This window comes from Pleurodeles waltl, chromosome 6 (assembly GCF_031143425.1).
Source record: "Pleurodeles waltl isolate 20211129_DDA chromosome 6, aPleWal1.hap1.20221129, whole genome shotgun sequence".
Taxonomy (NCBI): Eukaryota; Metazoa; Chordata; class Amphibia; order Caudata; family Salamandridae; genus Pleurodeles; species Pleurodeles waltl.
In genome coordinates this window covers 1,467,510,577-1,467,536,013 of record NC_090445.1, presented here as the reverse complement: position 1 = coordinate 1,467,536,013, position 25,437 = coordinate 1,467,510,577, and the positions used below count along the sequence as shown (strand labels likewise).

At 43.7% G+C, this 25,437-nt stretch overlaps 1 protein-coding gene across 1 annotated transcript in view; it reads left to right on the top strand.

Annotated features, from left to right (window-relative positions):
* Window positions 1-25,437, top strand: part of TFAM (transcription factor A, mitochondrial) — a 138,395-nt gene that overhangs the window by 22,975 nt on the left and 89,983 nt on the right. The window lies entirely within an intron of this gene.

Below are 25,437 nucleotides of genomic sequence, written 5' to 3'. Positions count from 1 at the left end.
TGTTTGTCCTATAACTATTCTGTGTTTGCAAGCAAAGCTTTCACTCCTGCTGCCAGTACAGTAACTGTTCTGGTTATAAGTAAAGGTGAAATCTATGCTGCTTTGTGTACATTGAACTATGAACTTAAGAGGTGCAGACTTAAGTTAATGGGGAGCATCAATTTGCTCTACGCCCAGGGTGCTGTTGGTGCAAAGTCCGGCCCTGGTGGGGCTAGTGGCATAGCCAGTGTGTCATCAAACCTAGTACACGGAAGGACATACCACCCAAGCCCCAGATTTTGTTTGAATTATAAGTACAGCAATAATCATGGTTCAAATGCTCCCTTTGGCTTCTGGGCCGCTGTGCCGCTGCACCATTGAAAGCTGCACCCATGTGTGAGGCAAAATCATCAGCAGACCTTGAATGTCACAGTAGTACGTGCCTTAATGAAAATGTAAACTGTCCAGTCAGATCAATGGACAACCCACAAAACCTGGTCCTTCAAAGCTACACAAGTGCCAAGGTCCGGCATGCTTCCGATGTACTGTATAAATCACATGTTGCATACTACTGCCTGGTTGATTTTCTTCATGGCAGATTCAGACAAAATTTTAACTGTTGGAAGCAAGTAGCAGGGGTCTGAATTTAACAAAATATCTACTTGTCCATGGGCTAGGCTGTACTTGCCCTGTGAAAAATCCAACTGTCCCTTTGGTGCCAATTAGTGCTGCGACCAATTATGGCAGCAATTTCATTATATAAGAGCTCTGATAATAGCCCAGCTGACCATGCCAGGGCACATACAATACTACGGTTTGAATACTAGCAATTTCCTTTTGCCATCTTTCCACAGATATACTGGGGCTTGAAGTAGCAATGGGCAACAGTTTCAGGGATGGAATCCCCATTTGAATCTGTGCAAAACTTTGAACTTGCATGTTTTAGGGATTACCACCAGCTCTTCTTTGCTATGTAAGAAAGGTTGGAAATGTACTCCTGACAAGGGCAGAAATAAAACTTCTTCCAGGGGTGGGGAATAAAAGTGGTTGGAGGAAAGTAAACTTGTAAACGCTGAACAAATATTTACCCGAGCAAATCTACACATGCATATTTGCTCCTGCTAGTTCACAAACATTTTCTAAAAGTACGATTTACTGGCCTTCTTCTGTAAATTCACTAAAGTGATAAATCTGTACTAATGCAAGGACATGTACCATAAGTGCGCTTTTGTGACTTTCTTTAAGAATTGTGCCCCTAATTGGGTTCGACATTAACCAAGACGTCCTTGTTTTTAATAAAATTCTTTCTCTCTATTTATTTTTTGCTGGCTTCATTGTGAGTGACTGCTTTCTGCTCTTTCACAAGGAGCATATCTGCACACAAAGTAGTTTTGTTTAGTACCAGGGACTTGTGAGCAGTGTATGCTTTTTGGGACCAAAAAAATTTTTTTCTTTTTGCCAATGTTTGTTATAAAGGTGCAGGCCTGGCAGCTCCCACAACAATAAAGTTTTGCAAAAAACTATGTCAAAACAAGAAACGCATTGACGAAACAAAAAGGCTGACCACCAATGTTGGACCTATTGGCTTTGCCAATGCTTATTTATTTTCATGTTTCCCATAATCTTGTTAAATATTATTACACTGATTGCATGCATGCATCAATGCATCTTACAAAATGATGCTTCAAAGAAATGGTACCTAATATTTCCAAGTAGATTAGCAACACTTTTTTCCTAGTTGCATTTTTTTTTTTGTGAATATTTTATTTTGAAGGCAAAGAATCAAACTTGCTTTCAAGCTTCTTCAAATATTTGCATCTGATCAGAGAGCATTATTGTTAGCTTCATATTGTTAAATTTTGCAAAACTCTGTAAGCCTTTTTTGTGATTAACCACTCTCAGTAGTGCAGTCCGACCTTCCAACATTTCCTTAGTGCGCTCGCCCTAACATAAAAGCTTTGCATTAATTAACCATAAATACAAGCTTGAATAGCATTAAACTATGGACACTAATATTACCTTAACTGCAGACAATGCTCTTCCCTGATCCATGATGTGGTACTGTAAACCGGCAGTCAAAGGATTTGTGCTGCTGGGGTTTGGGTCTATTTCCTAAGGACAAAATAAACATGAAAACTTGTTGTCCTTGACCCCAAACAATAAGCTTGGGCATCGGGCTGTAAGAATTCTACATCCATGCAGTTGTTTCTTTGCTGAGCCACATCCCTGCGCTGTAATTGAAAATGTGTTTGAGCTTTGTTATGAGTTGTGTGTTTGTTTTGGGAATTTGTATAATCCTGATTTATTTTCTGACCGGACAAGTTGAGTTTTGCAGAATTCCCCTTCATGTTTAGCAAACGAACACTGTAAATATGGCTATTTCATAGTGGAATACTCTGCTAAAACAGTTTCTATTGATTTGGGCTGAAAATGAATTAAGAGTAAAATAAAGTGCTGCAATAATGCTGCACACTTTCCATTTTTGTGCGACAAAATTTGCAAATCTGTGCCGCAATATCTTGGTGGGGGACTGGGTGGAGAGAGATCTGTCTTGTTCTCTAGATATGCGAGACGTGCTCCCGGTTTTGTACTCCGGAATCTTTAACAGCAATATTACCTTTTTCCTGGTATGAGTCTTTCAACCTTGACTCCAGACAGGACTTTCTCACGTTTCTTTATCTGCCTTCTGTCTCTGGGGCTGAGGTCGTGGTGATGCTCCTTATGGGGATTTGCAGTGACAGCTCCAACCTGTAGAAAAACAGAACACATCACATCAGCCAGTCCTTTGCAGTAATCGCGTACCATGTCGTTTGTTTTTTTTCTCGAGGATTTGTAGGCACCAAAAGCAATCTCGTAGCAAGCTTCTTCAAAATCTCGTGTGGATATAAACCGGTCTTCCTTCCAGGTGTACTTTGCACAGACTTTAGCCAATCCGGACTTTGCTCCATTTATCTGTTCTGCTATTCCAGAAACCTCTGGTTGATAGCTACAATGCAACTTCTGCTTCACTTGTAATGATGCACACAACATCTTAAGGCTTATTCGCGATCTGATTCCAGAGAAACCGGCATTCCATACCTTGGTACTAACTCCCTTAGCAGCAGTTTTGCTACAGTTAGACTGTCATTTCTCCTTGTTGGTTAGGCTTCTCCCATCTAGAAAGAATACTCACTATAAGCAGGATGTAGCTCAGCTCCTTGCAAACAGGCATCTTGATGAAGTTCATCTGCATCCTGTTGAAGGGATCACCTGATCTCCCTACTTGACTCAGTGTAACCGGTATTAGTTTCCCTGTATTCATCTGTTGGCATGTTACACAAATCTTCAGCAAGCATCCTAAATCTGGGGTTAAACCAGTGCTGTCTAAACAACCTTACCCTTGCATCTTGTCCTAAATGTTAGGGGCCATGGAAGTGTCATGTCATGGGAGATAGCAAACTGTCTGGCCACAATGGTCTCCCATCTGCTGAAATCTAAATTTCTTTTGTGTTTTTTCCACATCCTGCTCTGATCCATCCCTGGTGTTCTGTTTCTGTGACATTCCCCTGTAATGTTTTGAGTTCTTCCCATATGTTGGCTACAGACATGCACATTGAATAGACCCTGTCCTTTTGAGAGTCATCTGTGAATGTTCCATTATATATGCATGCCACAATTGCACAATAACGTGCAACCTCGTCAGCATACCTATTTCCCACTGTGACATAACCATTATCACTCCTGTGAGCTGCACATTTAACAGCAATTTCAGGTGGAAGCTGTAAAGCACCTAGCAGTCTCCTCCCAGGTACACCATTTTTGATTTGTGAACCAGATGTCCTGAAACCTCTTTGTGACCATAACTGACCAAAGTTATGGACCGCACCAAAGCCATCCCGACTATCTGTAAATATAGTCACTCTCGTTTGGGCTGCTAAGCTGCACGCTCTGGTAAGGGCAGTTGATTCTGCAACTTGTGCTGGGGTAATAGCTTAAAGCTAAGAGGCTTTCACAATGTTTTTAATTGTACCTACAGGGTAAACTGCTCTCCGGAAACCATCATTCGTTCTAAAACATAAGCCAGCTACAAAAAGTACATAATCGAGTCTAATTGAAGGTTCGTCTTTTATGTTGGGCCATGGATTGGTATATAAGTCTGTGACTTCAAGACAGTCATGTTCAAAATAATCAGGTACAAGTAAAGGCAGTGGGGTACTGGGATTTAAAACCTGACAACACTTCTTATTCTCAGAAGCAAGAATTTGCTGCTTATATTTTGTGAGTAGGGAGTTGGTTGCAAATTGGGTTTTGGTTGTGGTAAGCAAAATCTCTACACAATCAGGGACCATAACAGGTTAAGGATGTCTCATCACTATGCGTTCACACCTCTTGATACTTAAACTCACAGCCACTGCAGACTTAAGACAACCAGGCTGCCGTGCGGTGACGGGATAAAGGGTAATGGCCTTCTGGAGAGTACAGCTCTCCCTCTCACTGCAAAACAATATGAACATTTTACTCTAATCTTTCATTCCTATTGCTTGAGCACAGCAGAGAAGTTGTAATCTCTTGTTAAGCTTTATTGCATTTGTTGTGCCTGATTCGTGTTCATGGGACATCTTTGTATGTCAGCTTCATTAAAGGTTTAGCCACTGAGAAGTTTGGTATCCATTGTCCATAGTAGCCAACCATTATCAGAAACATTCTGACTTCTCTTTGCGTTTTTGGAGGACCGGTCCTCAAAATGGCCTCCACTCTTTCTTGTGACACCTTAATCATTCCCTTTCAAATATTGGACTTATTTTTGACGGTATTGAAGCTTACTCGGGGACACTTTGTCCATTTTAGCTAAGTGGTTTAGGAGCACAGTGGGATTCTGTTTACATGCTTCGCTTGTCCTCGATGCTAGAAGCAGGTCATCAGTGTGTTGCACAAGGACTAAATCACAAGTCATTTTCAGGGTCTCAATATTTTTCTTCAGAATTTAAATAAAAATTTAAGGACTTTTCGAATACGCTTGTGGAACTCTGCACCATGCCAAAACGTAACACACATGAGAACAGGAACTGACTGTCCAAATGCAATCGAATTGAAAAGAAAGTCTGACAAAGGTCCACAACTGTGAACAATTCTGCAGTGCATAAAACCAGGTAACGTATGATGGCTGGATTCAGTACCAGAGGACAACATGGGATAACAATGTTGATCTTTTTCAAATCCTGCACTATTTTGAACTTCCACTTGGGGTCCAGTAAACCCATAATCTGAGAGTTACAGGGACTACCCACTATTTCTCTCAAAATCTTTATTCAACATATCCTCAGTTATTGATGTTATTCTTGCCACTGTCTCTGGGATCAAATGATATGATGTTGTCTTTGGAAGAACTGCACTTGGCTTTACTGTGATCTGGACTGGTTCCACACTTTTGATTAGTCAGATTACTGTAAAATCCCATACATCTGGATTCAGTTTCTCTCAAATCAGAGGACAATTGCTCTATTATTCTCATTGGATAAAGCACTACAGTATCTTGTTGAGCTAACTTGATTTCCACTTCTTTGTCATAGGCTTGGAACTCTATTCCATCTTGTGTGCAACTTAACTTGCACAATAAATTGCGTTTTAGCAAATTTACAGGGTTCGAGTCACACACAGAATTAACGTGTGCCTTTCTTCAGATGAACTTGTTTTTATTGAAACCTCTTCTAAAATTGGCTTTGTTATCTGTTTATTGGATCTTCTTTCCCAAGAGGGGTAGGTTTGGGAGTTCCATTGGTCTAACAGTAGAACAGTTAGCACTGGTGTCAATAAGGAATGAGACTTTGGTGGCCATTTACCTCACCTTCTATAAATGGTACACTCTGGTCTGCCTCTAAGACTTTGTCAGGAACGCAGTCTTCCACCGACCCTCAAGCACAGTCATTGGGAATTAACAGAGCCAAAGCTCACACTTTCAATCATAGGAAAGGGTTGAAAGGTGTTCTGGACTTGAATTACATTTTTGTTACCCGTGGCATCTGATTGATTGATAATTTTAGGACTGCCCGCATTCATTCTGAGGAACCATCTGGGCTTGTGGGACCGGCATCATTGGAACCTGTGTCTGCATTGGCACTTGCATTTGTTGAAGGGGCGCATTTTGCACTTGCATCAGTTTCCTCCTTGCATCTTATTATTAGCTTTCATTATATCTGGATTCTGACAACATTCCTTCTTCCAGTTGCCGATCTTGTTACAGAAGTTAGATAGGGAGTACCTTTCATTAACGTTGCAACATCTATGCCTGAATTCAGGTCAATCGGAACTCCTCAACCTCTACCTTGTGGGGCAACCATCCCTCTTTAAACACCCTAGAAACCCAACTTCCTGCATACTGTTCTGGAAACTAACATGTTGCATTTCACGAGCATTCCCTGCAAATGACTTACTCTGAAAACATTTCTAGGCCATTTTCATTTGGGACAATATAACTTTCTTCTAAATCTTCTGCTTCATCTCCTGTTCGTCACTGCAATACTTTGCTTATTTCAAAATCTTGTCCTGCTGCTCTGTCTGCCAACAAATCACATTCTGTTGTTTATGCTGACAGATCTCTGGTCTCGACCCAATAACAATCTATGAAATAAAGAATCCCATATAATTCGCCTTTAGATGTGTTTGACCAGTATGCTGCTGAAACGCCTTCATAAATCTCTCATAATACTCACTCACAGACTTTCACCTCTTCCTGGATTCTGTTCAACCTCGCATTCTCCAAATCTTTTGGAGGAACTCTGCCTTTCAGGAAAGAAATGACCTCATTGTTTGTATTTATTCATCACAGTAGATGATGGTACATTTGTAGGAGTATGTCTCGTAGGCTCTGCAACTGGCCACTGTACAGTGATTTTACATTCAGACCTCAAATCATTCAGAACAGCAAAGCCAAAGAATGTATTCAAATCAGTCCAGAATACTTTTGAAATCTTAACAGATCTTTCCACTTGCATGTAACTCAGCATGGGGTTCTCTCTTAATATCAGAAACTTGTTCGTAAATGTTGCGAGAGGTCCCCTACTCGAAGGCACATGCCAATAGCCTCAAGCCAGTATCTCTCTTAATGGATAAGCTGAAGCTTCTCCCTCATCTGGGGGACCTGGAGGTGTCTTTCCTTTTACTTATGATGCTTCTGATTTTTTTTTTTTTTTTTTCCGTTCATGTTTCTTTGCCCATTTGCTTTCTATGTTTTCAAACTACTTTTGTGGATGCATTTCACTAATTCAGTAATGCGCAATCACTTTTTCCTGAAGAATGCATTGTCTCAATTGATGCATCATCCAGATATACTCTAAAACATTTTTCTGCAATGGGATGCTTTTTGAGAGATCGACTTTATTTATTTACTTGTTCAGTCAATTTGTCGTGTAGTTGCCACACACCTAGCAACTTTTTTGCACAGATCATTTTTTTTCCTGCTATTGATTTACATGTTCCAAATCACAACATATTCTCGTTATTTTCTCCAATTCTTTTTTTAATCTCTGGACATTTATTGGCCTTGCACTTCCTGCATTCTGTCTTTGCAGTTTCCCTGGCAGTTTACTCAAGCCATGGGGGAAAAATCAAATTTTCAAGCAGTTTGGTCTCATCTTGTGCTGTCTGTCATATAGACAAGTCTCACCCCTCCCCTTAACGATTGAATAGTCTATGATGGTGTTTATACCACAATCTGTGAATTCTGCAAAGTTGGGATGAACCCTGTTGTAGGTGCTCCTTCAACAGCTCCTTGAGCAACTGCATTTGGGACCATATTAATTGGAGCAATTGATGTACACATCTCTACTGGCATTAATGTTACAACTCTAGCTGCAGGTGCTGGTGCAGTCACCACCTGTAGACATTACTGGCTGTATAGTCTCCGCTCAGCCTGGCACAATATTTGGTATAACAGATTGTACAGAGGCTGTGTCCTAATAGGCTGGGTAATCTGTAATAGTCTTTCAACCTGCAAAGCATTTGGATCTACTGACTGTAGCCATGACATTATTGCAGGGGTGTGGAATTTAATAAGATATCTACTTGTCCATGGGACAGGTTGTGCCTTAAATCTAATTTTCCTGTAAAAAAAATAAATCTACTTGTCCCATGTAGTGCGGCAACAAATGATGGCAGCAATCTCAATATGTAAGAGCTCTGGTAATAGCCTCTCTGATTATATCACTGCTACTACTATAGTAGGGCTTGAATGCTTATAATTTCAATCCCTACTATAGCAATTTCCTTATTTTGCCACCCTTCCGCAGATCTACATACTGGAGGAGGCAGGAATCAGTAGTTCAAGGGCTAGAATGCCTTTGAGTCTGCTTACCTACTGACTTGCATGTTTTAAAGATTTTCACCAGCTCCTACCTCATCTTTAGCCATAATGAGAGAGGTTGGAAATTTACTCCTGACAATGAGAGAAGTAGTTCTACCGGGGTTGTGAAAAAGGTGGTTGGAGGGAAAGTGAACTTGTGAACAAACCCTCAATAGATTTTCACATGGGCAAATCTACACATGAAATTTGCTTGTGCTAAAATACAGTTCACAAATATTTTTTAGGAGTACGATTCCCGTAAGTGCTTGTGAATCCATGAAAGCCAATAATTCAAACAGCTGTACCATGGTGCACTTTTGTGACTTTCTTTAAGAATTGGGTCCCCAATTCGGTCTGGCGTTTACAAAAACATTTTGTTTCTATTAAACTTCTATTTCTCTATCGGCTGGCTTTAGTGTGTGATCGCATTCTTCTCTTCCACAAGGAGCATATTGGCACACAAAGTAGTTTTGTTCAGTGCCAGGAACTGTGGCAATCAGTGGCATAACAAAACTGGAGGGGAGTCCTCTGCAAAGAACATGGATGGCCCCCCACTTCCAGACTCACTCAGGGCAGGTGCTTTGAGGGGCACCATGGGGGGAGGAGGGCAGTGGGGCCTTTGTTACGCAACTGGTGGCAATGTGTGCTTTTGAGACCAAAATATTTTTTCCCCCAGTGTTTGTTAAAATGGTGATGGCCTGGCAGCTCCCACAACAATAAAGTGTTACAAAAGCCATGTTAAAAAAATACACGCATTGACAAAACCAAAAGACTCACAATAAAATGTTGGATCGGTTGGCTTTGCTAGTGTTTGTTTATTACCATGCATCCCATAATCTAGTAGCAAAACCTTTTTTTTCCTGCCTGGATTTTTTCTGAACATTTTATTTTGAAAGCAAACAATCATCACTCTTGCTTAGAAGCTTCTGCAAACATTTGCATCTAATCAGAGAGCATTCTGGGAGCATTATACTTAGCCACATATTGTTAAATTTTCAAACGTGTGTACACTTTTTTTTTTTTTGTATGGGAACCACTGTCAGTAGTGCAGTGTGACTTTAAAACATGTATGTTCGATGGCATCTGTCGCTGTAGATACGCATGTTTTGCAATAGCTCGCCATCTGGTGTTGGGCCGGAGTGTTACAAGTTGTTTTTCTTCGAAGAAGTCTTTCGAGTCACGGGACCGAGTGACTCCTCCTTTTGTCTCCATTGCGCATGGGCGTCGACTCCATCTTCGATTGTTTTTTTTCCGCCATCGGGTTCGGACGTGTTCCTGTCACTCCGAGTTTCGGAACGGAAAGATAGCTAATTTCGGAAGATTTTCGTCGGTATTGTTGCGTTCGGGATCGGCGTAGTTAGATTCAACACCGCATCGAAGATCGAAGAGCTCCGGTGCCCTTCGGGGTAGTTTTTCGATCCCCCGTCGGGCCTGGTCGGCCCGACCGCGTGCTGAAGAACGCCGATGGAACGGACCCCGTTCAGTTTCTGCCCCAAATGCCACAATAAATACCCCTATACAAACCAACACTTGGTCTGTAACCTGTGCCTGTCACCTGAGCACAGTGAAGACACCTGCGAGGCCTGTCGTGCGTTCCGGTCCCGAAAAACACTCCGAGACCGTCGAGCCAGAAGACTTCAGATGGCGTCCGCGCCGACAGCCCACCGAGAGTTTGAGGAACAAGAAGAGGAAGGTACCTTCTCGATCCAAGAATCGGACTCCGAAGGATTCGACGATACACAAACCGTGAGTAAGATGTCGAAAACCACACACAGGAAGATTTACAAGGCCCAGGGGACGTCACTGCCATCAGGCCATGGCTCCACCCATAAATTCGGTGACCGACCGTCGGCACCGAAAAAGGCCCAAACAGTGCCGAGATCGTCCGACTCCGGTCGAGACACCGGCACGCAGCCTTCTCGGGACCGAGAAAGTGCTGGAGACAAGCCTCGACACCGAGATGCCGGTGTGGACACGGCTCGACGCCGAGACAGCGGCACCGAAGAAGATCGACGCCGAGAGGTTTCGGCCCCGAAAAAGAAAAAAGTCACCTAGGAGCCGAAAAAACACGCAGACAGGGTTTCGGTGCCGAAACAAACTGCAAGCGACCCAGCTTCAGGCTCTTATACAGAAGAGCACTCGCTAACCTCCCAAATGCAAAAGCATAGGTTTGAGGAGGAGCTACAATCAACTGATGTGGACCATACGCAAAAGCGTATTTTCATACAGCAGGGGACAGGAAAAATAAGCACCCTTCCCCCCCATTAGAAGAAAGAGAAGGTTGGAGTTCCAAACTGAACAGACACCACAACCAAAAGTGGTGAAAAGAGTTACCCCACCACCCTCTCCTCCGCCCGTGATTAACGTCTCACCAGCACAAACTCCATCACACTCCCCAGCTCACACCACCATAAGCCAGGGTGACCAAGATCAAGACGCATGGGACCTATACGACGCCCCAGTGTCAGATAACAGTCCGGAGGCATACCCTACGAAGCCATCTCCACTAGAGGACAGCACCGCGTATTCTCAAGTGGTGGGTAGAGCAGCACAATTTCACAACGTAAGCCTCCACTCAGAACAGGTCGAGGATGATTTTTTATTCAACGCACTCTCCTCCACCCACAGCTCATACCAAAGCCTGCCTATGCTCCCTGGTATGCTCCGGCACGCAAAAGAAATCTTTAAGGAGCCGGTCAAAAGTAGGGCTATCACACCAAGGGTGGAAAAAAAGTATAAGGCGCCTCCTACAGACCCGGTTTTCATCACTACACAGCTGCCACCAGACTCTGTCGTTGTAGGAGCAGCTAGGAAAAGGGCCAACTCCCACACATCTGGAGATGCACCACCCCCAGATAAAGAAAGCCGCAAGTTCGATGCAGCTGGTAAAGAGTCGCAGCACAAGCTGCAAACCAGTGGCGCATCGCGAACTCCCAGGCACTACTTGCGCGCTATGACAGAGCCCACTGGGACGAGATGCAACATCTCATTGAACATCTGCCCAAGGACTTACAAAATAGGGCAAAACAAGTGGTTGAGGAGGGACAGACCATTTCCAACAACCAGATCCGCTCCTCCATGGACGCTGCAGATACAGCTGCACGGACAATTAATACATCTGTAACTATCAGAAGGCATGCATGGCTCCGAACGTCTGGATTTAAACCAGAGATTCAACAAGCAGTTCTCAATATGCCTTTTAACGAAAAAGAACTGTTCGGTCCAGAAGTGGACACAACGATTGAGAAACTCAAAAAAGATACGGACACTGCCAAAGCCATGGGCGCACTCTACTCCCCGCAGAGCAGAGGCAATTACAGCACATTCCGTAAAACACCCTTTCGAGGGGGGTTTCGGGGTCGGAGCACACAAGCCAGCACCTCACAAGCAACACCGTCCAGTTACCAGGGACAGTATAGAGGAGGTTTTCGGGGACAATATAGAGGAGGGCAATTCCCTAGGAATAGAGGAAGATTTCAGAGCCCCAAAACCCCTACTACTAAACAGTGACTCACATGTCACTCACCCCCTCCACACAACACCAGTGGGGGGAAGAATAAGTCATTATTACAAAGCATGGGAGGAAATCACTACAGACACTTGGGTTCTAGCAATTATCCAACATGGTTATTGCATAGAATTTCTACAATTCCCTCCAAACATACCACCAAAAGCACAAAATTTGACAACACACCATTCCAATCTCCTGGAGATAGAAGTGCAGGCACTATTGCAAAAGAATGCAATCGAATTAGTGCCAAACACACAAATAAACACAGGAGTTTACTCACTGTACTTTCTGATACCAAAGAAGGACAAAACGCTGAGACCAATCCTAGACCTCAGAGTAGTGAACACTTTCATCAAATCAGACCACTTTCACATGGTCACACTACAAGAAGTATTGCCATTGCTAAAACTACACGACTACATGGCAACTTTAGACCTCAAGGATGCTTATTTCCATATACCAATACACCCATCGCACAGGAAATACCTAAGGTTTGTATTCAAGGGAATACATTACCAATTCAAGGTACTGCCTTTCGGATTAACAACCGCACCAAGAGTCTTTACCAAATGTCTAGCGGTAGTCGCTGCACACATAAGAAGGCAGCAAATACATGTGTTCCCATATCTAGACGACTGGCTAATCAAGGCCCATTCGTTAATAGAGTGCTCAAATCACACAAATCATATCATACAAACCCTCTTCAAACTAGGGTTCACCATCAATTTCACAAAATCCAAAATTCTGCCGCGCAAGGTACAACAATACCTGGGAGCCATAATAGACACATCAAAAGGAGTAGCCACTCCAAGTCCCCAAAGAATTCAAAATTTCAACACCATCATACAACGCATGTATCCAACACAAAGGATACAAGCAAAGATGGTACTACAACTCCTAGGCATGATGTCTTCATGCATAGCCATTGTCCCAAACGCAAGACTGCACATGAGGCCCTTACAACAGTGCCTAGCATCACAATGGTCACAAGCACAGGGTCACCTTCTAGATCTGGTGTTAATAGACCGCCAAACTTACCTCTCGCTTCTGTGGTGGAACAACATAAATTTAAACAAAGGGCGGCCTTTCCAAGACCCAGTGCCACAATACGTAATAACAACAGATGCTTCCATGACAGGGTGGGGAGCACACCTCGATCAACACAGCATACAAGGACAATGGAACGTACATCAAACAAAACTGCATATAAATCACCTAGAACTTCTAGCAGTTTTTCAAGCACTAAAAGCTTTCCAACCAATAATAGTTCACAAATACATTCTCGTCAAAACAGACAACATGACAACAATGTATTATCTAAACAAGCAAGGGGGGACGCACTCCACGCAGTTAAGCCTGCTAGCACAAAAGATTTGGCGTTGGGCAATTCACAACCAAATTCGCCTAATAGCACAATTTATACCAGGGATCCAAAATCAATTCGCAGACAATCTCTCTCGAGATCACCAACAGGTCCACGAATGGGAAATTCACCCCCAAATTCTGAACACTTATTTCAAACTCTGGGGAACACCTCAGATAGACTTGTTTGCGACAAAGGAGAACGCAAAATGCCAAAACTTCGCATCCAGATACCCACACAAACAGTCCCAAGGCAATGCCCTATGGATGAACTGGTCAGGGATATTTGCTTAAGCTTTTCCTCCTCTCCCTCTCCTTCCTTACCTGGTAAACAAACTCAGTCAAAACAAACTCAAACTCATATTAATAGCACCAACTTGGGCAAGGCAACCCTGGTACACAACGCTGCTAGACCTATCGGTAGTACCCTGCATCAAATTGCCCAACAGGCCAGATCTGTTGACACAGCACAACCAAAAGATCAGACACCCAGATCCAGCATCGCTGAATCTAGCAATCTGGCTCCTGAAATCCTAGAATTCGGGCACTTACAACTTACCCAAGAATGTATGGAAGTCATAAAACAAGCCAGAAGGCCATCCACCAGGCACTGCTATGCAAGTAAATGGAAGAGGTTTGTTTGCTACTGCCATATTAATCAAATACAACCATTACACACAACTCCAGAAAATGTAGTGGGTTACTTGCTTCACTTACAAAAATCTAACCTGGCTTTCTCTTCCATTAAAATACACCTTGCAGCAATATCTGCATACCTGCAGACTACCTATTCAACTTCCCTATATAAGATACCAGTCATTAAAGCATTCATGGAGGGCCTTAGGAGAATTATACCACCAAGAACAGCACCTGTTCCTTCATGGAACCTAAATGTTGTCCTAACTAGACTTCTAGGTCCACCTTTTGAACCCATGCACTCCTGCGAAATACAGTTCCTAACCTGGAAGGTGGCATTTCTCATCGCCATTACTTCCCTAAGAAGAGTAAGCGAGATGCAGGCGTTTACAATACAGGAACCTTTTATACAACTACACAAGAATAAGGTCGTCCTAAGGACCAATCCTAAATTTTTGCCAAAGGTTATTTCACCGTTCCATCTAAATCAAACAGTGGAACTTCCAGTGTTCTTTCCACAGCCAGATACCGTAGCTGAAAGGGCACTACATACATTAGATGTCAAAAGAGCATTGATGTATTACATTGACAGAACAAAAAACATCAGAAAGACTAAACAACTATTTATTGCATTTCAAAAACCTCATGCAGGAAACCCAATATCAAAACAAGGTATAGCCAGATGGATAGTTAAATGCATCCAAATCTGCTACCTTAAAGCTAAACGACAGCTGCCCATTACACCAAGGGCACACTCGACCAGAAAGAAAGGTGCTACCATGGCCTTTCTAGGAAACATCCCAATGCAAGAAATATGTAAGGCAGCCACATGGTCTACGCCTCACACATTCACCAAGCACTACTGTGTAGACGTGTTATCCGCACAACAAGCCACAGTAGGTCAAGCCGTATTAAGAACATTATTTCAGACTACTTCCACTCCTACAGGCTGATCCACCGCTTTTGGGGAGATAACTGCTTACTAGTCTATGCAAAACATGCGTATCTACAGCGACAGATGCCATCGAACTGAAAATGTCACTTACCCAGTGTACATCTGTTCGTGGCATCAGTCGCAGTAGATTCGCATGTGCCCACCCGCCTCCCCGGGAGCCTGTAGCAGTTTGGAAGTTACCTTCAACTATTTATATATGTATCATCTCAACCTTAAATAGGTGCATACTTAGTCACTCCATTGCATGGGCACTATTACTACAATTCAACTCCTACCTCACCCTCTGCGGGGAAAAACAATCGAAGATGGAGTCGACGCCCATGCGCAATGGAGACAAAAGGAGGAGTCACTCGGTCCCGTGACTCGAAAGACTTCTTCGAAGAAAAACAACTTGTAACACTCCGGCCCAACACCAGATGGCGAGCTATTGCAAAACATGCGAATCTACTGCGACTGATGCCACGAACAGATGTACACTGGGTAAGTGACATTTTCATTACAGCGCACACTCTAATAATGAAGTCTTTTCATTAATGAACCATAAATACAAGTTCAAACAGCATTAACATATGGACACACACATTACCTCAACTGCAGCCACTTCCCTTCTCTGTAAACTGGCAGCCAAAGGGTTTGTGCTGCAGGGAGTTGGGCCTACTTGTCCCAAGGACAAAATAAACATGAAAACTTGTTGCGCTTGACCCCAAACAATATGTGTGGGCCGAAAGGAATTCCACATCCCTGTAATTGGTTGAAATACCTTCAGCACTTGTTACTGGAGCCACAGAAAGTAGTGGACGTGCAGCCAATAATTCGCCGAAATTTTATCTCCTGTATGACTGTCGGAATCAAATTTCTTTTCATTATCTTTTTCATTTTCATCCTTAATGTTTGGCTTTTTCGGTTTCACGGTTTTTTTCATTAGTAATGACAGGATATATCTAGATCCCTCCAGTATATTCTTTCTATATTTCTGTTGTTGCTGATCCCAAATTGTGTCTGTAATTTTACATGGCTTTCTTTGTCTGTCTCTAGTATTTCTCTCTCTCCCTTGTAGGAGCTGTCTTCTCCAAAACATTCAGTGCTTCATTTTGTGCACGTTTAGGAGGAGGCGTCACATCATAAAGTTTTTCTTGTAGTCTGTCTATAGTTCACAGATTAAATATATGATTCTGCCTCCTTTACAAGTTCATCGTCTTAACACAAAACTGCAATTCTACTACTCTGTGCAACATAAAATAAGTCTTTATTTGCCCCTTCTAAAGAAAACAAAAAGAACAACTCAACAAGCGGAATATTCAGGTTTTTACACACTCTGACTTTCTCTTTCAATAAGATTTGTAAGTGCCCTCTGTCTAAATTGGTTTGGCGATTGGCATAACTGATATACTGGTAAGTCAATAAAAAAAGTGCGTTGTGTGCGCCCAGGGCCTGTAAATCAAATGCTACTAGCGGGCATGGAGCACCATTTGGGCAACCCACATGAGTAGTCATGTAAACCTGCCATTGCAGTGCCTGTGTGTGCAGTTTTGTACTACCAGTTCGACCTAGCAAGTGTACCCACTTGCCAGGCCCAAACCTTCCCTTTTACTACATATAAGTCAACCTTAAGGTAGGCTGAAGGCAACCCCATTGTCCGGGTACAGTGTATTTTAAAAGGTAAGACTTTTACTAGTGTGTTTTACATGTCCTGATAGTGAAATACTGCTAAATTTGTTTTTCACTATTGCATGGCCTGTCTCACCCATAGGGTAACATGGGGATTGCCTTGAAATATCTTTTAAGTGTAGTTTCCCATTGGGAGCAGCTAGAGAAATGAAGTTTGGAATCTCTGAACTCACAATTTGCAAAATACATCTTTTTGTGAAATTGGTTTTTAGATTGTAAGTTTGAAAATGCCACTTTTAGAAAGTGGGAGTTTTCTTGCTTAACCATCTGTGCCTCTGTGAGGCTGTGGAATACAGGCCTGGGTCAGACTGACAGGTGGGCTGTTTGTGAATTCACTCTAGAGAGTCACACAAAGGGAGCTGAGTTGTGTCCTGCATATCTTGATGGGTCTTACTGGGCCAGAGTAGAGGGAGGAGCTGACATTTGCACCAGAATAGGGCTGTGCCTGCCCTGACAAAAGCAGTCTCAAAATCCTTAATCTTTGTCTGGGACAGGACAGGGAGAGGCAGGGGCTTGTGCACTGCAAAGACTTTCCTTTGAAGTTTGCTTACTTCAGAGGCAGAAATTAGTGTAAGTATTGGACTGCTGACCCCACAACTTACGAACACTTCTGTACTGAGGACATTTTGCCAGGAAGAAGAGCTGGATGCTGTAGGAGGAACTGTCACTCTGCCTGTCTCTTTGTTGTGCTGGCCTGCTGCTTGCTGCTTCTTGCTACTGTTATGGGAGTGTAAGGACTGGACTTGGCTTTCTACATCCTGCTTCCCAACATTCTCCAAGAGCTTGAACTGAGCTTGCCTCCTGTTAAGAAATCTCAGGGGCTTCAAATACTTCACCTGCCAGTGCCTGGTCTATTTTGCTGAGGTTGCTGACCGCCAAGTGTTGCTAAATTCAATTCCCCTGAGCCCTTGGAAGTGGAAGCTGGTGACTTGAAGTAAAATCCACCCACTGAGGCCGTTGCAGCAGTAAAATCGATGCATCACCCGCGCTGCGGCTGAAAAATCATTGCAGCACCTGTTTTGCTGCAGAAAAATCGACACATCGCCTGTTTCAGTGTGGATCCATTGTTGCTGTGCGTCTGGATTTTCCACGCAACATCCCTGGTCGTCATTTTCTTCATCGACGTTGCTCTGCAACCAGGAATAGATGTACCACTAGTCTGGCAGGAAAATAATTGACACACAACTTGCTTTTCCAACACATCACCTCCTTTGTGACCCTCATCATCTTTGTTTTTGACACATCCGAGGTACTCTGTGTTATAAGGATACAACCACTGATTTGTTTCAGGATTAAGATTCTTAGGATTTTTGTTGTTTTTTTGGTCTTGTTTCACTCAGATAAATATTTGCTATTTTTCTAAACTGATGTTGAGTACTTTTGTGGTGTTTTCTATGTGTTACATTGTGTGTGTACAAATACTTTACACATTGCCTCAGAGATAAGCCTGACTGCTTGTGCCAAGCTACCAAGGGGATGAGCAGGGGTTATCTGAGCTGTGTATCTCCCTTATCCTGACTAGAGTGAGGGTCCCTACTTGGACTGGGTATAAACTGACTGCCAACTAGAGATGCCATTTCTAACAACAAGGATATTAATTATTGGTTTACAAAGTCAGTTTTACCCTCTCAACCCTTTGCCACTGGGCTAACCGACCTTAGACACAGATTAGATTAACCAGGAGATATCAATCAGTTAGCCATCAATTGGTTGTCGAATTTCAGTCTGTGATGAGTTTGGTGTGAGTTCAGAAGCTTTATTAGAAATCTTTTAATAGGTCGAATCTTTATTGAATTAATCAATCAATCAGTCAATCTAATCAAATTACATCAGAGCAAATGCATAAAGCGTGTTCCATGAGGGAAAAATCCCTAATCTAAATCTCAGTGTGGGATTAGGGGTGGGTGACGAAAGGTGTCAGCTAGTGTAGTGGATCCTATTTAGTTTTAATGGGAATCAGAAGTTTAGCTTAGCCTTCTGGCTTGCAGGACTGTGCCCCTGTCACCTAGTGACTTTTAACCTATTTTGGCTGCTCTGTTTAATTATTTCTTCCAAGATGGCTGCTATGTTCATAGATAGGAAGATGTTTTAATTTCACATTATAAGTGCCACTCTGTGAAGGCGTCACTATCCGCGTCAAAGAGAAATTATTTACGTAAGTATTCACATCATGTACTTTCCCACTTGCGTGGGACAGTAACATAATCCACTTTTTTAGTGAATTATTTACATAATTGCCACCCCAAGCATGCCTTCTTATCTATTGTTTGGGAACATAACTGCGTCAGGGGGGTCCTACAAGATCTGTATAAATACATCTTACACAGTCTAGGTTATCAGAGGAATTCCTACAAATGCCATCAATGCTAGCTATGCTACACATCACCTTGATGCAGACTCAGCTTTCATGTCCCCCACGGAGTCTGATCTTGCGACCTCATTCCAAAGTAACAAGGGTTGGGGTGCTTTTCCTGGACATAATACTGGCAGATTTGGTTTATCATACCTAGCTCTCTTTAGGTTAGAGATTAGGATCATCATGCTAGGATATTGGGGTCTACTTCACACTTAATGTTATTGCAAGATCGTGGGGGTCTTTATATTAATGACTCGTTTTTACAATTCTGTTTCTTTCATTGTTCATTGTCCTAATCATTGCAGCCATTTACAGTAGATTGCAGTCTTGTTGATAAAACCTCTTGAAAACTTTACTACATCACCTTCATTGCCTGTGTGTGGCTGTGACTTGTTGATCATGTGAGAAAGGGGTAATATCTGCTTAACCACGACTCCCCTAAAATGTCGGACTCTGGAGTCCATGTGTAAAGGCTGCCACAAATCACCTTTTACTATTTGGCTTTTGGTGAGGTACTGCTTATGAGCCAGGAGGGTTGGGCCGACAGTTGCAGGATTGGGCTGGTCCCCTACAAACAAAAGTACTGTCCTCCCTAAACCAGCAGTCTTGCCTAGAGCAAGAGTCCAACTGCGACACTAGAACCTGTAAAGAGCTCCAAACTCTAGAGATGAAAACAAAGCCTTTACCATCAGATCTCAATTAAAAGGAGAATTTTCATAAAGAGAGTTTCAAGAAACTCAGAGTCTCAAAGGAGCAAAGGTTCAGACAGACAATGAAATGTTCATGGAGAAAGAGTTTCTGGCCAAAGGTTATTGGGGAAATGAGCGAAGGATCTCTGTCCTCTAGGAACACTCACTATTATAACATACTTTCTCCTGATTTTTGCAACAGATTTTCAGCTCCTGCCTTATCTTTAGCCAGTTAGCAACCAATGTCTCCATGGAATCTGACTGCTTAGATAACGGAATCAGTCGCTGAACAATGATCTACAGATTTCAACATTCAATTAAACATTTTAAGGAAACATACTGTAGAAGCTCAAGAGTTCCTGCCATCAGTCTACTATAAGGAAACTACAGTTAATGGTTAGGCCTTTACATCAATTTATTAAATAATACATTTCTCATGTATTTAATTTGACTAAACTATCCATCTGGAAACATTCTGCGGAACTAAACATTTTAATGCATTATTATATTCTATGAAAAACAAGCCGATGGGAAGGCCATTAGCTAACGTTTTACATTGTCATACATTCCCTAAAGTTATCTTTACCGAATATTAACATTTTGCATTCTTAACCTAGGTCAGCTACTGTAAAAAGTGCATTTTGCAGCTATTCAATTCAAACCTAATATGTATAAATGTGACAGCCTAGTGCTCTCACTTGCTTTTAAAACATGGCTTGTCATCTAAGGCCTACACATTATTCCTACATGTCAATTGCATTTATTTTCATCTTTTAAAAACTGCCTGACCGATGCATGGAGCAAGGTATGGTGAGGGTAATGCATACTGTGAGGTATGCTGACAGGGAAGCATGTTTGAAGGTATGGTGAGGCTAGGTTTAGTGTGCTTCCACACCTAATGGGGGTAGTTACTACTTGAGAATGTAGACGATTGTAAGAAGGTAGTGCTGAGGGCATATTTGTGAAGTAGGGTGTATAGGCCTTTAGACTATCCATCACTTTAATTTTTACTGGGTATATTTTGGCTTCAACGTTTTAAAACAAAACCTTTGTCGTCCAAGTTCCTGAAGAATCGTTCTACCCATTTTTGGGATGTTTGATGGCTAAGTTATTTTCTTCTTCTTTGTTGTTTTGGGATCAAAACAGTGTTTTACTTGGAAACTACACATAGCAATCAAAGCAAGAGACACTGTCTGTTAAGTTGTAAGGAAATGCCTCCTTGGCATGGTTACCCCCTGACTTTTTGCCTTTGCTGATGCTATGTTTTGAATTGAAAGTGTGCTGAGGCCTGCTAACCAGGCCCCAGCACCAGTGTTCTTTCCCTAACCTGTACTTTTGTATCCACAATTGGCACACCCTGGCATCCAGGTAAGTCCCTTGTAACTGGTACCTCTGGTACCAAGGGCCCTGATGCCAGGGAAGGTCTCCAAGGGCTGCAGCATGTCTTATGCCACCCTGGAGACCCCTCACTCAGCACAGACACACTGCTTGCCAGCTTGTGTGTGCTGGTGAGAACAAAATGAGTAAGTCGACATGGCACTCCCCTCAGGGTGCCATGCCAGCCTCTCACTGCCTATGCAAGTATAGATAAGTCACCCCTCTAGCAGGCCTTACAGCCCTAAGGCAGGGTGCACTATACCATAGGTGAGGGCACCAGTGCATGAGCACTGTGCCCCTACAGTGTCTAAGCAAAACCTTAGACATTGTAAGTGCAGGGTAGCCATAAGAGTATATGGTCTGGGAGTCTGTCAAACACGAACTCCACAGCACCATAATGGCTACACTGAAAACTGGGAAGTTTGGTATCAAACTTCTCAGCACAATAAATGCACACTTATGCCAGTGTACATTTTATTGTAAAATACACCCCAGAGGGCACCTTAGAGGTGCCCCCTGAAACCTTAACCAACTATCTGTGTAGGCTGACTGGTTCCAGCAGCCTGCCACAACCGAGACATGTTGCTGGCCCCATGGGGAGAGTGCCTTTGTCACTCTGAGGCCAGTAACAAAGCCTGCACTGGGTGGAGATGCTAACACCTCCCCCAGGCAGGAGCTGTAACACCTGGCGGTGAGCCTCAAAGGCTCACCCCCTTTGTTCCAGCACCACAGGGCACTCCAGCTAGTGGAGTTGCCCGCCCCCTCCGGCCACGGCCCCACTTTTGGCGGCAAGGCCGGGGGAAATAATGAGAATAACAAGGAGGAGTCACTGGCCAGTCAGGACAGCCCCTAAGGTGTCCTGAGCTGAAGTGACTCTAACTTTTAGAAATCCTCCATCTTGCAGATGGAGGATTCCCCCAATAGGATTAGGGATGTGACCCCCTCCCCTTGGGAGGAGGCACAAAGAGGGTGTACCCACCCTCAGGGCTAGTAGCCATTGGCTACTAACCCCCCAGACCTAAACACGCCCTTAAATTCAGTATTTAAGGGCTTCCCTGAACCTAAAGATTTCGATTCCTGCAAATACAAGAAGAGGACTGCTGAGCTGGAAGACCCCTGCAGAAGAAGAAAAGAAGACACCAACTGCTTTGGCCCCAGAACTACCGGCCTGTCTCCTGCCTTCTAAAGAAACCTGCTCCAGCAACGCTTTCCCAAGGACCAGCGACCCCTGAATCCTCAGAGGACTGCCCTGCTTCAAGAAAGACAAGAAACTCCTGAGGACAGCGGCACTGCTCCAAAAGAACTGCAACTTTGTTACAGAGGAGCAGATTTAAAGACCCCTGCAAATCCCCGCAAGAAGCGTGAGACTTGCAACACTGCACCCGGCGACCCCGACTCGACTGGTGGAGAACCAACACCTCAGGGAGGACCCTCCTGCGACTCAGAGCCCGTGAGTAACCAAAGTTGTCCCCCCTGAGCCCCCACAGCGACGCCTGCAGAGGGAATCCCGAGGCTCCCCCTGACCGCTACTGCCTGAACCTAAAGTCCCGACGACTGGAAAAGACCCTGCACCCGCAGCCCCCAGCACCTGAAGGAACGGAACTTCTGTGCAGGAGTGACCCCCAGGGGGCCCTCTCCCTTGCCCAGGTGGTGGCTACCCCGAGGAGCCCCCCCCTTGCCTGCCTGCACCGCTGAAGAGACCCTTTGGTCTCCCATTGAAATCTACAGAGAACCCGACGCTTGTTTGCAAACTGCACCCGGCCGCCCCGCGCTGCTGAGGGTGTACTTTTTGTGTGGACTTGTGCCCCCCCCCCCCCCGGTGCCCTACAAAACCCCCCTGGTCTGCCCTCCGAAGACGCGGGTACTTACCTGCTGGCAGACTGGAACCGGGGCACCCCCTTCTCTCCATTGAAGCTTATGTGTTTTGGGCACCTCTTTGACCTCTGCACCTGACCGGCCCTGAGCTGCTGGTATGGTAACTTTGGGGTTGCTCTGAACCCCCAATGGTGGGCTACCTTGGACCCAAAACTGAGACCTGTAAGTGATTTCCTTACCTGCTAAAAATAACAATACTTTACCTCCCCCAGGAACTGTGAAAATTGCACTGTGTCCACTTTTAAAACAGCTATTTGTGTTTTATGTGAAAAGTATATATGCTACTGTAATTATTCAAAGTTCCTAAAGTACTTACCTGCAATACCTTTCAAATGAGATATTACATGTAGAATTTGAACCTGTGGTTCTTAAAATAAACTAAGAAAAGGTATTTTTCTATAAACAAAACCTATTGGCTGGATTTGTCTCTGAGTGTGTGTTCCTCATTTATTGCCTGTGTGTATGTACAACAAATGCTTAACACTACTCCTTTGATAAGCCTACTGCTCGACCAAACTACCACAAAATAGAGCATTAGTATTATCTCTTTTTGCCACTATCTTACCTCTAAGGGGAACCCTTGGACTCTGTGCATGCTATTCCTTACTTTGAAATAGCACATACAGAGCCAACTTCCTACATTGGTGGATCAGCGGTGGGGTACAAGACTTTGCATTTGCTGGCCTACTCAGCCAATACCTGATCACACGACAAATTCCAAAAATTGTCATTAGAAATTGATTTTTGCAATTTGAACTATTTTTCTAAATTCTTTATAGTCCTGCTAGGGCCTTGTGTTAGTCCCTGTTAGCATTGCTTTTAGAGTTTAAAAGTTTGGTAAAAGTTTGAATTAGATTCTAGAACTAGTTTTTAGATTCTTAAAAAGTATTCCAACTTTTAGAAGCATAATGTCTTGTACAGATGTGAATGTGGTGGAACTCGACACCACACCTTACCTCCATCTTAAGATGAGGGAGCTAAGGTCACTCTGTAAAATAAAGAAAATAGCAATGGGCCCCAGACCTTCCAAACTACAGCTCCAGGAGCTGTTGGCAGAGTTTGAAAAGGCCAACCCCTCTGAGGATGGCAACACAGAGGATGATGATAGTGACTTGGAGGGTGATTTCCCCCCCTACCAGTCCTATTTAGGGAGAACAGGGCCTCTCAAGCCCTGACTCCAAACATAATAGTCAGAGATGCTGGCTCCCTCACAGGAGGGACCAACACCTCTGAAATCACTGAGGATAACTCCAGTGAAGAGGACATCCAGTTAGCCAGGATGGCCAAAAGATTGGCTTTGGAAAGACCGATCCTAGCCATAGAAAGGGAAAGACAAGAGATGGGCCTAGGACCCATCAATGGTGGCAGCAACTTAAATAGGGTCAGAGATTCTCCTGACATGTTGAAAATCCCTAAAGGGATTGTAACTAAATATGAAGATGGTGATGACATCACCAAATGGTTCACAGCTTTTGAGAGGGCTTGTGTAACCAGAAAAGTGAACAAATCTCACTGGGGTGCTCTCCTTTGGGAAATGTTCACAGGAAGGTGTAGGGATAGACTCCTCACACTCTCTGGAAAAGATGCAGAATCTTATGACCTAATGAAGGGTACCCTGATTGAGAGCTTTGGATTCTCCACTGAGGAGTATAGGATTAGATTCAGGGGGGCTCAAAAATCCTCGAGCCAGACCTGGGTTGACTTTGTAGACTACTCAGTAAAAACACTAGATGGTTGGATTCAAGGCAGTGGTGTAAGTAATTATGATGGGCTGTACAATTTATTTGTGAAAGAACACCTACTAAGTAATTGTTTCAATGACAAACTGCATCAGCATCTGGTAGACCTAGGGCCAATTTCTCCCCAAGAATTGGGAAAGAAGGCGGGCCATTGGGTCAAGACTAGGGTTTCCAAAACTTCCACAGGGGGTGACCAAAAGAAAGGGGTCACAAAACCTCCCCAGGGGAAGGGTGGTGAGACAGCCAAAAACAAAAATAGTAAAGAGTCTTCTACAGGCCCCCAAAAACCTGCACAGGAGGGTGGGCCCAGAGCCTCTTCACAAAACAATTTTGGGTACAAGGGTAAAAACTTTGATCCCAAAAAGGCCTGGTGTCGTAGCTGTAATCAGCCTGGACACCAAACTGGAGACCAGGCCTGTCCCAAGAAAACAACCACTTCTAACTCCACTCCAGCTAACACTGGAATGGCTAGTCTCCAAGTGGGATCAACAGTGTGCCCAGAGCAAATCAGGTGTCACACTGAAGCTACATTAGTCTCTGAGGGTTGGGTGGATTTAGCCACACTGGCTGCCTGGCCCCCTAACATGGAAAAATACAGGCAGCAGCTCTTAATTAATGGGACAAGTGTAGAGGGCCTGAGGGATACAGGTGCCAGTGTCACTATGGTGACAGAGAAACTGGTTTCCCCTGGCCAATACCTGACTGGACAAACCTATCCAGTCACCAATGCTGACAATCAAACTAAAGTACATCCCATGGCAATGGTAACTTTAGAGTGGGGAGGGGTCAATGGCCTGAAACAGGTGGTGGTCTCCTCAAATATCCCAGTAGACTGTTTGCTTGGAAATGACCTGGAGTCCTCAGCATGGTCTGAGGTAGAACTAAAAACCCATGCAGCCATGCTGGGTATCCATGAACTGGTGTGTGTCAAGACAAGGGCACAGTGCAAGGCACAGGGTGAAAAAGTAGAGCT